Below are 14,659 nucleotides of genomic sequence, written 5' to 3' on the forward strand. Positions count from 1 at the left end.
TTTTCATTATTCTCTCAAATGTCGTTCTTTCTGGATCGGATGTTCGATTTTATTTTGTCAGTTATAATAGTTAAAAGTCTAGCAACATTCAAACTTCATAATGCTCCAAGACTTGGTCAAGCCAACATGGCATGGACTTGAGGAAATGCCTGAAGTATTCGTCAATCATCGCATCTTCATCCAAATAGTTGTACAAGAAATTCTGCGAAGCTGTTTGAAAAAGTGGATAGCTTAGTTTCCTCTATTGTGTCGATTCTGCCTCATTTGTGCATTTTCATGGTGTCCAAATATGAAGATCATTATACTCAATTAATTAATTAATTAATTGTATTTACTCGAAATATTATACATCACATATTGTTGATATAAATGGACAAATACTCTTCTTTTTCTGTATTACATTAAGTGTCTGGTGAAGCTCATTCAACCTTGCCTATGCCCGGTGTATATAAGGATATAATCTCTTGTAATGGACGAGTGATACATTTCACTCTGGCAACTAGCTAAGGGCAAAATCAAGTGAAAATTGAGAGCAAACTACTTACTTATTTTACAAAGCGAATGGATGGTCCCACACTCAACTTTGGTAAGGCCAGACAGAGGGATAAAAAATGAAATTAAAATGATTTTGTGGCCATAAAATCCATAAATATATTGAAAAGTCATATCTCAGCAAATTATTGCATCATTGGAACACAGCATACTCACGTTAAACGGATATGATTTGAGTTACAAGTTGTTGATATGCAACAACAACAACAACCAAATATTATAGTTTAATAGGTAGTTCTGTCTCAGGATGTTGATTATCAACAACAGCAAAACCAATTATTTGTTCAATTGCGTTTCAAGTTATCACACTTAAAACCATTTATTTATTCAATCCAATCCAGGTGTGGATTAAATACTGGATCCTAAAACCAGTATATGAAATTATCACGTTACAAAAAATATTAATTGAATGAATCCTCTCAAGCATTTCCTAATTGCCTTAAATTAATAATGAAATAATAATAATAATAATGTAATTGGATTATTGGCCTTATGCCCCACTAACTACTTTTATGGTTTTCGGAGAAACCGCTGTACCAGAATGTAGTCCCACAGGAGTTATTTTATGTGCCAATAAGTTTACTGACTGCCGGGCGAGTTGACCGTGCTGTTAGGAGCGCGCAGCTGTGAGCTCGCATCCGGGAGATAGTGGGTTCGAACCCCACTATCGGCAGCACTGAAAATGGTTTTCCGTGGTTTTCCATTTTTACACTAGGAAAATGCTGGGGCTATACCTTAATTAAGCCCACGTCCGCTTACTTCCCATTCCTAGGCCTTTCTTGTCCCATCGTCGCCTGCGACGTAAAGCAACTAGCAAAAAAAAAAAAAAAGAAACCTGCCTCGATGCTGGTGTATTTGAGCACCTTCAAATATCACCGGAATGACCCAGGATCGAACCTGCCAAGCTGGGGCTGGAAGGCCAGCTCCTCAGCCCGGCATTTAAAAATGAAATAAATATTACGAAATCCTACATCACTCCCAAATTGGATGTAACCTATAATAATATACACGTTTGGCACAACATGTGAGCTATTCTTATGTGTTAATTCAATCTCGAAACACATATCATGATTGAAGCCTACTCCTAAAATAAACTGAATATATCTCCACTAATAACAATACTTGAACCCTAAACGTGACAACAGCCGGGCTGAGTGGCTCAGACGGTTGAGACGCTGGCCTTCTGGCCGTAACTTGGCAGGTTAGACACTGGCTCATGCCGGTGGTATTTGAAAGTGCTCAAATACGGCAGCCTCGTGTCCGTTGATTTACTGGCACGTAAAAGAATTCCTGCGGGAAACAATTCTGATACCTCAGCGTCTCCGAAATCTGTCAAAAGTAGTTTGATGGACGTAAAAATATTATTACTATTATTATTACTAATTTGATAACAACAGAACACATAACCATTAACGAAGAATATCATTCTTTCAAAAGACTGTCCAAGCTAAGTAAAAACACAACCACGCACAGTACATGAAGGCAACACAAAATCAAATCAGATCCAAGGGATAAATGATCACACAAACCTAGGATGCTTACTGAAATATTAATTACGATTATTATTTCGCACATGGAATCAGCTGACCCTCTGTTTATTAAGGTTATTATTATTATTATTATTATTATTATTATTATTATTATTATTATTATTATTATTATTATTATTATTATTATTATTACACATACAAATTATATTACCCATAGGATATTTGTTTACAGTATTATTTACAGACGGTAAGCTTCAACCTGAGCTACCACATGGCTTGGAAATCCCTACTGAAATACCACTTAGATCAGCCCTACCGATAATGTATCAAAACCATAACCAAATCTGACAATGCCTGGGCAAATCACACATTCTTCTAAATGAATTGCGCAAGAATATAGAGAGAAATCAACGAGTACTGTTGCTCAAACGTACTAGATTTACACAATCAAGCTAGGAATACACACCTAAACCACTTAACAATGGTTGATTAATGATGACTTTCAAACATAAAGTTGCCAACAGGAACTGTCTAGGTAGTTTAGGATCCGGAAACCATATAAAAGAAATGTTCCCACTTGAAGTAGCCTCGTGACTAAATTTCTCGGGTCATCAGAAACCGTTCCGCCTTAGCCTCAACTGACAAGTGAAGTTGCATAAAATGACATTGATTTCTTCCATTAAATTAAATTACCACACATTCAACCTACCGAGGGAATAGTATCTCAAGACGCTTTATCATAGAACGTTACACGCAACACATGAAGAAATTTGTTACTAGTTTGAGATTAACTTATTCTTTTTTCTTCCTCCCCACCACTTTTTCCCACATTGAGGGGTCGCGGGTGCGAACTGCGCCACACATGTGGATTTTGCCCTGTTTTACGGGCGGATGCCCTTCCTGACGCCAACCCTATACGGAGGGATGTAATCACTATTGCGTATTTCTGTGGTGGTTGGTAGTGTGGTATGTTGTCTGACTATGAGGAGGAGCATGTTGGGACGGACACAAACACCCAGTCCCCAAGCCAAAATAATTAATAAGAAGCGATTGAAATCCACGACCCGGCCGGGAATCGAACCCAGGATCCTCTGAACCGAAGGCCAGTACGCTGACTATTCAGCCAACGAGACCGACTACTAATTTGAGATTAACATGCCTTGTAAAATAATTATAACATGTCTTTAGTACAGCTCACTAGAAACGTCACTGCGAACTCAATATACACTGGAAACCTTGGTCATGACCTGCCTTCTACTCAGAACTGGATAATATGTTCTACAGATAAAAAAAACGTTTCCTAAACAATACGCCGCAGACTCCAATGCGTTAAAAACATCACAACATGCCTCAGACCACATGGGCATGTTTTTACACGGACAAATATCCTTCATTGTGCCCATAACTCACACATGAACCATAATATGCCTGTAATGCCTCACATGGCAAGAAATCACTTGTGCTCGACTCAATGATCGCCTGCCTATAAATTTCACTCACCAACACACCGAAATACTCCAAACATATCCAGCGCAAAATTGGCAAGGCTAATGTATGTAACTTACTGCCTAGATGTAAATTCTCAAGCCACAGGAGTTTCACAAAAACAAACTGGGAAAAAATTAGGCTTCCTTTAGATATAACCTAAACATTCTTTGCATCTATGAATTTAACCATGAGATGCCATGGATGTTATCCCCACAACAGCTCATAAAATATGACAGTGAGTTAGTACTCGAAGTTCATTCAAGAGTAAAGAAAACTATCCAGAATTTCATGATGAAAGCAACTAGTTTCGAAAAGTAAACAAACTTTCGAATTGAACTTTTATAGCTTTGGATTGGGCATAATTTGATCTTAAACCTCAGAATCGTTTGATGGACGGCACTGTCACCGCAATTATTACTGTGACACTTAAGACACAGCATCCCAACCGGCATTAAATATTCATTTTGAAGTAACAAAATGATAAAACGTGGCATCCTGGACTATCGTAATCGTTACACTTGGGATATTAGGGGTATACAACAATACAGCCCGACTGAGCTATCTAATGGTCCACGCACATGCTACTAAATATAATTCCGCACAATCGGGTGCATAAAATCGTTATTGCCGCTACAAAACCTCCTATGCGATAATATTTTTGGAGATATACTGACCCGCAGCACATATATTATGAACAGCGGGAATGCCTTGACAATATTCACACAATAATGCACCTTCGATGACAGAACCTTACCGGCTAAAGTTCTAAGCTAGAATATTTCACATAGCAGGTTTTGTCCCGGCAGCGACGATATCTAAAATAAGGAAATTACAAACAATTCAAGCTGCAAAATTAACTTAATGGAATGAGCAAAACCCCAAGTCCCTTAGACGACTGGTGCCTGATTTAATACAAGTTTTTCACCACTCATCGTAGATAATTGGAATTACAACGCAAACAAATATCAAACTGACTGCCTTAAGATATCAAAATCCCCAACTCCGTTGGCTTGAAGAATTTATAAGTATTGAATTCAATGGTAGTGAAATTTTTCCAAGTGTTGGCTGGCGGAACAAGTTGCGTGGAATCTGCCTCCGTAGTCTACATAAGGACCGTGTGATTTTCATAGATTGGCAATACATTTAAGTATTCATTCGCTCACACGTTCAAGAAAACCTGCAGGAAAAATTCCGACACCTCGGAGTTTTCATAAACCATAAAATTATTATTATTACTAGCTGATGTACCCGTGCTTCGCTACGGAATTCTAGTGTACACGTTGTGAGCAAGATTGTATTAAATTGCATAGCTCTTAACGTTACCCTAGAAACGCGACGGAGAAGTCACCAAACATCTTTCCTCATATGAAGACTGAGTTAGGGAATTTTCACTGTAATGGTAGACCCGCTTGCATACCATAAGTCACAATCAGGTGAGGTAGTTTTAAATATAATCGTAGACACTCACTCTCCAACTGCCTTTTTACATCCTCAGAAAGACACTCTTAGTGGTCTTCCCAACTGAAATGAACATACATTACAATTACGTCAGTAGGAATGGCGCGATTAAAAGCAATGCTTTCATATGAATTACTTGATCAAATGAAACAGCACACATTTCCTCACTTTTAACGAACAGGACTACACTGCCGATCAAACAGTCCAAAGTTCCAAAGCTGGAATGACCAAGTTGCAGACAGCCGTGATTCGTGAACACTTTTCGTCTTCTTTCGGCGGGGAGAGGGTCGAATATTGGAGACCCCCAGGGTAAAAAAAATATGCTCTTTTACTAATCTGTTTCCTAGGAGTACCCGATGAGTCGCAAAATATCAATTCACTACACTGGCGGCGGAAAAATCTATTTGACTTGGAGGCAAATTTTTCCTCCAAGCAAATCAATCAATCAATCAATCAATCAATCAATCAATCAATCAATCAATCAATCAATCAATCAATCAATCAATCAATCAATACTGATGTGCGTTTAGGGCCGTCGCCCAGGAGGCAGATTCCCTATCTGGCAGAAGAGAGGATAAACCCCCTCTTCTCTGATAATTTGGAATAAAATGAATGTAAATTTTTTAAAAAGTGAAGAGAAAGAAGCTTTTCTTAAGAAACGGTTCTTTTGAGGGTTGAATTTTGAGCTATGTAGTGAATTGTGGTGCTATAATTTGGAGTAGGCCTACATTGTTATTCTAGACCAGTCCATACTACTGAAATGAAATGGCGTATGGCTTTTAGTGCCGGGAGTGTCCGAGGACATGCTCGGCTCGCCAGGTGCAGGTCTTTTGACTTGACTCCCGTAGGCGACCTGCACGTCATGATGAGGATGAAATGATGATGAAGACACATACACCCAGCCCCCGTGCCAGAGAAATTAACCAATGATGGTTAAAATTCGCGACCCTGCCGGGAATCGAACTCGGGACCCTGTGACCAAAGGCCAGCACGCTAACCATTTAGCCATGGAGCCGGACGGCCATACTACTACTACTACTACTACTACTACTACTACTACTACTACTACTACTACTACTACTACTAAGTCAGCCTCTGCCTTAAGTATGTACACTGCTCATTCAAAACAGCGAGTCAGAGTACTATGAAGAACCAGTGTGTGACGTACCAGCTGTATCAGAAAATGTATGAACCAGAGGAATGGCATGCTAAAAAAGAATGTTTTCTAACTCCAAGGCTATTTCCCACCAATATTCAGTCAGGCTATTCTACTCGGTACGCCGAAGTAATCCTATCTACCGGAGCTGAGAGGCAGCATAAGAGACAAATAACATCACAACAAACAATAGTCAATGCAATGTTATTGTTGATCAATGTTATGCGCTTTCGATATTGTAGGCCTTCACATTTAGTTTTCTTCCGACCCTGAAATACCACTCATCATATTCGGTATGGTAAAACCGAATAAAACATAAATGATCGGAAATTGTATTTTCTGTAACTTTTGTTATGTAGTACTTTTCGATAGGACCAAAAACATAGGTATTTAAAAATAAAATTTTAGGCGCCTTCCCCTAAACTACAATTTATTCCACGGTGAATAAAATTGTTTATGGCTTAGGCTGTAGTTTCTTATTCCCCGACTCTATATACCGATTTTAATTAAATTCTTTTAACCCATTTTCTCGTGGCTCGGCGTCGATATAGACTTATCAACAAAAATAGAAATTCACGAATATCTGTGTTATCGTAGCCGGTACGGTATAAATGTATAAGACATAAATGGTCGGAAATTTAATTCTATATAACTTTGGTTATGTCGTATTTTATCGACACGATCACTAGTGATATAAATATATGAGAATTAAACTTTAGGCCTTCCCCTAAACTACCATTTCATTCATCTTGAATAAAATTATTTATATCCTAGATTGTAGTAGCTCATTCTTCGACTTTATATGCCAGTCTTCAATGAGATAGGACCACTAATGACGTAAATATTTAAGAATTACATTTTAGGCCTTCCCCTAAACTACCATTTCATTCAGCGTGAATAAAATTATTTATAGCCTAGATTGTAGCGACTTATTTGCAGACTTTGCATACCAATTTTTATTAAGATAGGACCACTAACAACATGAATATCTTAAAATGTAATTTTATGCCTTCCCGTAAACTACCATTTATATCAGCGTGAATAACATTATTTATAGCTTAGATTGTAGCGACTTACTTTCCAAGTTTGCATACTGATTTCATTAAATTCTCTTTAGCCGTTTTCTAGTGATGCGTGTGCAGAGAGACAGACAGACAGACAGACAGACAGACAGACAGACAGACAGACAGACAGACAGACAGACATTATGGTAAAGTAAAAAGTGCATTTCCTTGCTTCTGTGGACATGACCGAGACAGAAATACCATTCTTTTCAAATCCTGAGCAATGTACAGACAAAATTATTATTTTATATATATATCGATTGATAACTTGTTGTCTTTGTTGACGAAGTGCCTTGTTATAAATCACGTTAGCATACAGGAAACTATATCAAACGTCGTTGTACGGGTTTGTACAGATTATTATTGGGTCAGAACAATATTAGTATATAGAACGATATGCCAACTCTTAATTTTATCCGAGAACAACGTCACGAACATGACAGCAGTATTGCTAGTACCGAAAAAATGTAGAGAGACAGATTCCTGGAAAGCATCTATGGTTTTCGAAACAGGCTTTCAACGTATTATGTCGTGTTACGTACATGTAGTACGTGTTGAAGAGATGTTAAATACAGAACAAAAAATGGCCAGCCGGACACCAGTGGGATCCGAACCCACAACCACCCGATTTCGCGTCGGTTGCTCTACCAATTGAGCTATGGTGGCCAAGGCCATCTTTGTTCTGTTTGAAAGGATCTGAGCTACAGGTCTGGCACTGCTGCTAGCACACTGTAGGGTGCGCTTAAGTCGCCCGTTGTGGGGCATGTCAATGAATATTGAATTTTCACGACCGCATTGTAATCGAAACAGGCTTTCAACGTATTAGGTCGTGTTACGTACATGTAGTACGTGTTGAAGAGATGTTAAGTACAGAACAAAAATGGCCAGCCGGACACCAGTGGGATCCGAACCCACAACCTCCCGATTTCGCGTCGGTTGCTCTACCAATTGAGCTATGGTGGCCTAGGCCGTCTTTGTTCTGTTTGAAAGGATCTGAGCTACAGGTCTGGCACTGCTGCTAGCACACTGTAGAGTGCGTTTAAGTCGCCCGTTGTGGGGCATGTTTAATCGTGTGAATACATTTTTTATGTTTTCAACAATTATTTATGATAAAGAACCAGATTTCTCTGCTCTGAAAATGGTGTTAAATCCATTTGCGCTAAAAGAAGCAAACATTACATAATTATGCAGGTTCTTTTGTTGGTGACATTATTTTACTCTACGTTGTTGCTATCGATTTGCTTGATGTTTATCATCTGATGTTATGGATGTTTTGTCTTCTGTTGTCTTTGCAAGTAAATATTTAACAACCTGTTTTGGTCATTAGGTTGTTCTGTTTCGAGCAATAAATGATAATGGAATTGCTTGGTCTGCTAGTTTGCAACGTCGCTGTCTCTAATTCTTTACTTAATTCTTTGATAATATAATAAAGATGGCGTTAAACATCAGCTAGAAATGTTAACGATACCAGGTGTGAGGATTCTGAGTTACAGAGGACTAATACTGTAAACCAACTTCAGAGCAATAAAAGTGAAATTGTGAGAGTTAAAGCCTCCTAACCGCATACCAGTAGGATTTAGCAGACTACACGGCGTTTGCAGTTCGTTACGTCCCTCCTGTGTTACAATACATTCCCTTTAAGTCCGCCCAAGCGAAAAGTGGCCAGGAGAGAAAACGGGCAAGGAGAATCTTCAAACGAGATGCTCTAAAACGAGCAGTAACAGCGGTCTGAATATTACGCAAGAGGTTAGTGATATAAAAGCCCTATCTCGTCCATTTAAGTGATTGCGTTTTAAAACTGAATTTTTACGTTAGAGAATCCCTTCGAAAAAAGTTATGAAGCAATTCTACGGGGATGAAACACAACATTTTGCAGTAAAGGCGAGAACACGCCTGCTAGAGGGACACCGTATTTGCGACAGACTCGGAAGATGGAATTTTAAATCAACTGGGTCCTGAAATATTAATAACGGTTATATGGTGACTAATGTTACATAACAAGACATATTTGATTATAGCTCATATTCATCCCCCATGAAAACGATTACCTAAATGATTATCACACAAACTGTTTTATACTTCAGGATTCAAGTTATATGGAATATTAACATCTGTTAGATTCACACCCAAATGATCAGTGGGGCTCAACAGGTTACGTCTTGTTATCATTATTACCAGCTGTGTCATAAATCTGGCGCAACGTAAGAAATTTTCAGTCCATTTGTGGTTCATCAACTACCTTATTAAGGGTGAGATACCGAGGAAAGATTATACAGACTTTTATTGAGATCGCCTGTATAAGGTCTGAATGAATGCAATTACGGAAAGATTTGCTAGAACGGATCACTAATGAAGTGGACGAGATGTCGGTTTAAGATGTGGAAAGGGAGATCAATGAAACACTAACTTATTGCTTGTTCTTCCTCATGAAAAGTTTATATTGAAACTGTTTTCAATGGGATCCTGAAGACATCTTTCATAACAGTAATTTAGTGACCACATGTGACTTCACTTAAAATCAGGATATATATATATTGTATTAATTACGACCAATTGCTCGAAGAAAATTAATTGTCAAAGAAATAAGTTCATGCTTTGAAAACAAAAGCCGGCCCCGTGGTGTAGGGGTAGCGTGCCTGCCTCTTACCCGGAGGCCCCGGGTTCGATTCACGGCCAGGCCAGGAATTTTTACCTGGATCTGAGGGCTGGTTCGAGGTCCACTCAGCCTACGTAATTAGAATTGAAGAGCTATCTGACGGTGAGATAGCGGCTCCGGTCTAGGAAGCGAAGAATAACGGCCGGGAGGATCCGTTGTGCTGACCACATGACACATCGTAATCTGCAGGCCTTCGGGCTGAGCACCGGTCGCTTGATAGGGCAAGGCCCTTCAAGGGCTGTAGTGCCATGGAATTTGGTTTGGTTTGGTTTGAAAACAAACTCGAATATTTTGAAAGAGGAACAATGGAATATTTTGTAAATTAATACAGATGAAATCCGGAATCATTGCGACGCATCCGGAAGTACATACATTGTTAAGGCATAGAAATTAAAAGGGGAACTGTGCGTCGTTAAATTAAAAAACCAAGAAAACTCTCGTTTGAAGAACTGCCTCACCCGAATGTTCTCACCTATGCAGATGAGGCCCTTGGCACGTGCAGGAAAAGTTACACGGTGGACAAACGAAGACATTTCAGTAATGATAGGGGGCTTATCCCCTAAAGCCTACGACTTCTGGAAAGATATTAGCAACTTTTAGCAGGTGGTCCGCGCAGTTCACTAACCCCTTGCTGCCTGGGTACTCTTGAAAATGTAGTGAAATTGGTGTCAAAATGTAGTGAAAACATACCCACGGGGGATAAACATTGTTTTGCTAGTTGCTTTACGTCGCACCGACACAGATAGGTTTTATGGCGACGAAGGGACAAGAAAGACCTAGGAATGGGAAGGATGCGGTCGTGGCCTTAATTAAGGTACAGCCCCAGCATTTGCCTGGTGTGAAAATGGGAAACCACGGAAAACCATCTTCAGGGCTGCCGACAGTGGTGTTCGAACCCACTATCTCCCGGATGCGAGCTCACAGCTGCGCGCTCCTAACCGCACGGCCAAATCGCCCGGTGCTAAACTTTGTATTCAGAGCATTGATGATATGCAAGTATACAACAAGCTTGTTTATAATAATAATGTTAATGTTCTTACGTCCAACTAACTGCTTCTTGACGGTTTTCGGGGACGCCAAGGTGCAGAAATTTAGTCCCGCAGAAGTTCTTTTACGTGCCAGTAAATCTACCGGCACGAGCCTGGCGTATTTGATACCACCGGACTGAGCCAGGATCGAACCTCTCAAGTTGGGTTCAGAAGACCAGCGCCTCAAACGTTTGAGCAAGTCAGCCCGGCCGGTTGTTTATGATGTCTTACTAGATCAAATTCTTAGTCCCCATGGCTTAGTGGAAGCAGCCTTTGTATTTTGATTTCCATGAGACTATAAATCGATAGTTACTTTTCAAGATAATGAACACTATAGAATCTTCAGGAATTAAACAATTAGCCATCGTTCCTGATTATTTGAAAAGAATCCTAAATCCAAAGTCATAAGGAACCCTTGGTTTCAATTTTTTAGAGAAAAGTCCTATGCCGTTCTTTTGACCAAGGTGAGGAGTATAAGGGTCCGGAATACTACACGAAATGTACACGTTAACAAACTACACCATTTATGAAGAAGGGAAATTTTATGTTAAACCCATAACACAAGATGAAAAATTGTGATATGCGGTGCATTGAGTTTATTTACATGAGGATGAGTGTAAATGATATCTCAATATGTATACCTAGAGTGCTGTGCGGACATAAGCACGGATGACATCTTTGCTTATTCCGAGTCAGTTGTAGAAGTCGGAAAAGAAGCCATAATCGTGCCTCTGGCTAAAAACTACTATTTCAGGTGATATTTAATAATAGAGTACGGATACCTGAATTGTTTATATTATTTTCCTCTGTGTTGACTTGTACTGGCTGTTCCACATTAGTCTCGAATTTGCCGGATGTAACGATGATGTACCCGCTTGGTACTTTTGTCGAAGATTATGAAGTCTATTCGAGAGTGCTGCCATTAGTGGAGATGCCGTGAACATCTTCATGCTTTATGCTTTAAAACAGGGCCTCTCAGGGTGCATGCGCTTGGTGCATGCACTGTGCACGGTGCAAAAGACGACTTGGCTTGGTTGACCAGAGTGCAGACCCCCCACTCCTCGATTTGGAGCAATAGCGCTTACTCTCTCTTTCCTCACGCCTGTCTCTCTCGCTCCGCCTGTCTCCCTCTGCCCACTTGCGCCGTAGCGCTCCAAATCCGGGCTGACTTGAGCCGAGTATAGGCGAGTTGAGCCGAGCTTAGCCGAGTAGCCCAGAGACGAAGCGTTGATCCGAGCCATGCCGAGCGGCAGCGATGCACAGTGCACGGAGCTCTTGCGCCTCTATCTGCACGCGTAAGATTTTGGGCGTTTGAGAGGCCCTGCTTTAAAATGAACTGAAATCTTCAGCACCTGTTACTTTCCTTTTACATTTATCTTTAAGGAAAATACTGAACAAAGTGCTATTCCATCTCTAAAAATACCAGGTCATGCGGAATCTGAATATACAAGTAGTTAACATTTTCCCTTGCGATTTAAAGTAAGACATATTCGTTTAGCTTCCTTGGAAAGACAGTAAAATGCAATCCCAAAGAAACCACGAGCAGAAGGCTATCTCCACTCAAGAAGTAGATGAAAGCTCTGTTTACTGTACTCATTACTACCAATTACTCGAAGAAAATTCATTTTTAAAGAAAGCTGGTCACTTCATGGAAACAAACTCGAACGTTTTTAAAGAAGAACAATGGAAACATTGTAAAATGAACAAAATGAAAACAGGAATCATTACGACGCATCATGAAGTACTGTATATTGTTAAGGCACATGAATTAAAACAAGAACTATGCGTCCTTATATGTATAAACGAAGAAAACTCTCGTTTGACGAACTGGCTTGCCCGAAAATTCTCACCTACGCAGATGAGGTCATTGACGTGTGCAGGAAAAATTATCCGATGTACAAACGAAGGCATTTCATTAATAAGGGCCTATGACTTCTGAAAATACATCAACAACTTTTAGCAGGTGGTGCGCGAAGTTCACTTGCAGCCCGGGTATTCTTGACAACGTAGTGAAACTGGTGTGAAAATGTAGTGAAAACTTACCCACGGCAGATAAACTTTGTGTTCTGAGCTTTGATGATATGCAGGTAAACATGAAGTTTGTTTATGATGTTGGAATAGATAGAATTCTTAGTCCCCATGGCTCAGTGGAAACAGCCTGTATATTTTGATTTCGATAAGAATATAAATCGATAATTACTTTTCAAGATAATCACCATTCTAGATTCCTCAGAGAACCCCACTATCAGCAGTCCTGAATATGGATTTCCGTGATTTCCCAATTTCACACCACGAAAAAGCTTGGGCTGTACCTTAATTAAGGCCACGGCTGCTTCCTTCGCACTCCTAGCCCTTTCCTCTCCCATCGCCGCCATAAGACCAACGTCTGCTGGTGCGACGTAAAGCAACTTGAAAAAAACAAGAATCATCAGAAATTGAAACATAGCCATTGTTCCTGATTCAGAAGGCTGTGGGACACTGCAAACAACTCGAAATATCAACATAGAACACAATTTTATTAACCTTGTAGGCTCAGAAAGGAAGGCATGGGTTTTTGCGGATATGCCTCAATACATCGAACATTTAAGGGACCACTTACAGAGTAACACAGAACACTTTAAAACTGCGACGAATGCATATTCTTTAATTTTTATCTTGTCCTTTCGTAATAGTGAGTAGGCCTACATTGAATACAATACTGCGTTTTTGACGATTGTACTGATCACCTTGCAAGTTTTAATTATCGGATGCTGTCATCTGGTGTTTCCTATTTATGTGTTATTACCGCAATAATAATAATAATATTAATGCTTGCTTGATGCTTTTGTTTAATGGGGAGTTATATAATAATAATAATAATAATAATAATAATAATAATAATAATAATAATAATAATAATAATAATAATAATTGTACCAGAAGTGCACCTTCCGTTCCTGTTTGTTTTGTACGCCTTCCCCACCATAGCCATATCTGATAGCCACTAAGCACTTTTAAAATATTGTAAAAGGTCTTCCTTCGATCGTTAGATGGCTCTAACGTATGTTCTGGAATGAACTCTGGAGGGCAACGCCCAAAATTAATTTGTGAGTACATTTCAGTGTTGAAGTTACTTACGTTATGTTTTGTTTTTATAAAGTTCTCAATAGTATATCCGAAACTTTATCTAATTCTGCCTACCTTTCACAATCTAGAAATTTAAAATACTCCCCAATCATGGACCTGTTTGGTAGTTTGTAGCTGTTCAATCGCATCCTTCGATTGTAAAGATCTAGATGTTTCTCTAATTCTCCCTTTATAAGACGAGCAATACTTGGGCTCCTGGTTTAATCTGGCTAGTGCGGCAGTGTGTACATCGTGAAGGAGGATTGAGAGAGGCTACCTCGTGAGCTAAGAAGGCGGGAGTCACGGCTTGAAGGAGGTTCACACTGACAAGGTATGATAGTAAAAAACTTAAATTGAGTGTTCTGGTGTGTTAAGTGCGGGGAATACTTTAGCGGTTTTTAATTTTGAATGTAATAGTTACGCCTTTCCTTTCCTAGTAATGTAGTAATTTCTGCACCGTCTTCGGACTCATTGTATTCCCTACTGAGAAATTATATCAAATATAAGGGAGCACGAGTGGTTCCCCTCGAAATCCTGCCATTTCCTTCGAATTAGGTGACTAAAATTTCTTACCTTCTAAATTTAAAATTCCTTGTTGGCCTTAAATGCTTTCCATTTTAGCTACTTTCCACCTCCATTCAACTTTTGTATTCCGGCTGTTA

General features: G+C 39.5%; 1 non-coding gene across 1 annotated transcript; it reads right to left on the minus strand.

Moving 5' to 3' along the window:
- Positions 1 to 8,094: 8,094 nt before the first annotated feature.
- TRNAS-CGA (transfer RNA serine (anticodon CGA)) lies at positions 8,095 to 8,171 on the minus strand. The gene has a single exon. It is a non-coding gene; the product is annotated as a tRNA-Ser (tRNA).
- Positions 8,172 to 14,659: the final 6,488 nt, after the last annotated feature.

Source organism: Anabrus simplex, chromosome 2 (genome assembly GCF_040414725.1).
Source record: "Anabrus simplex isolate iqAnaSimp1 chromosome 2, ASM4041472v1, whole genome shotgun sequence".
Classification (NCBI taxonomy): domain Eukaryota; kingdom Metazoa; phylum Arthropoda; class Insecta; order Orthoptera; family Tettigoniidae; genus Anabrus; species Anabrus simplex.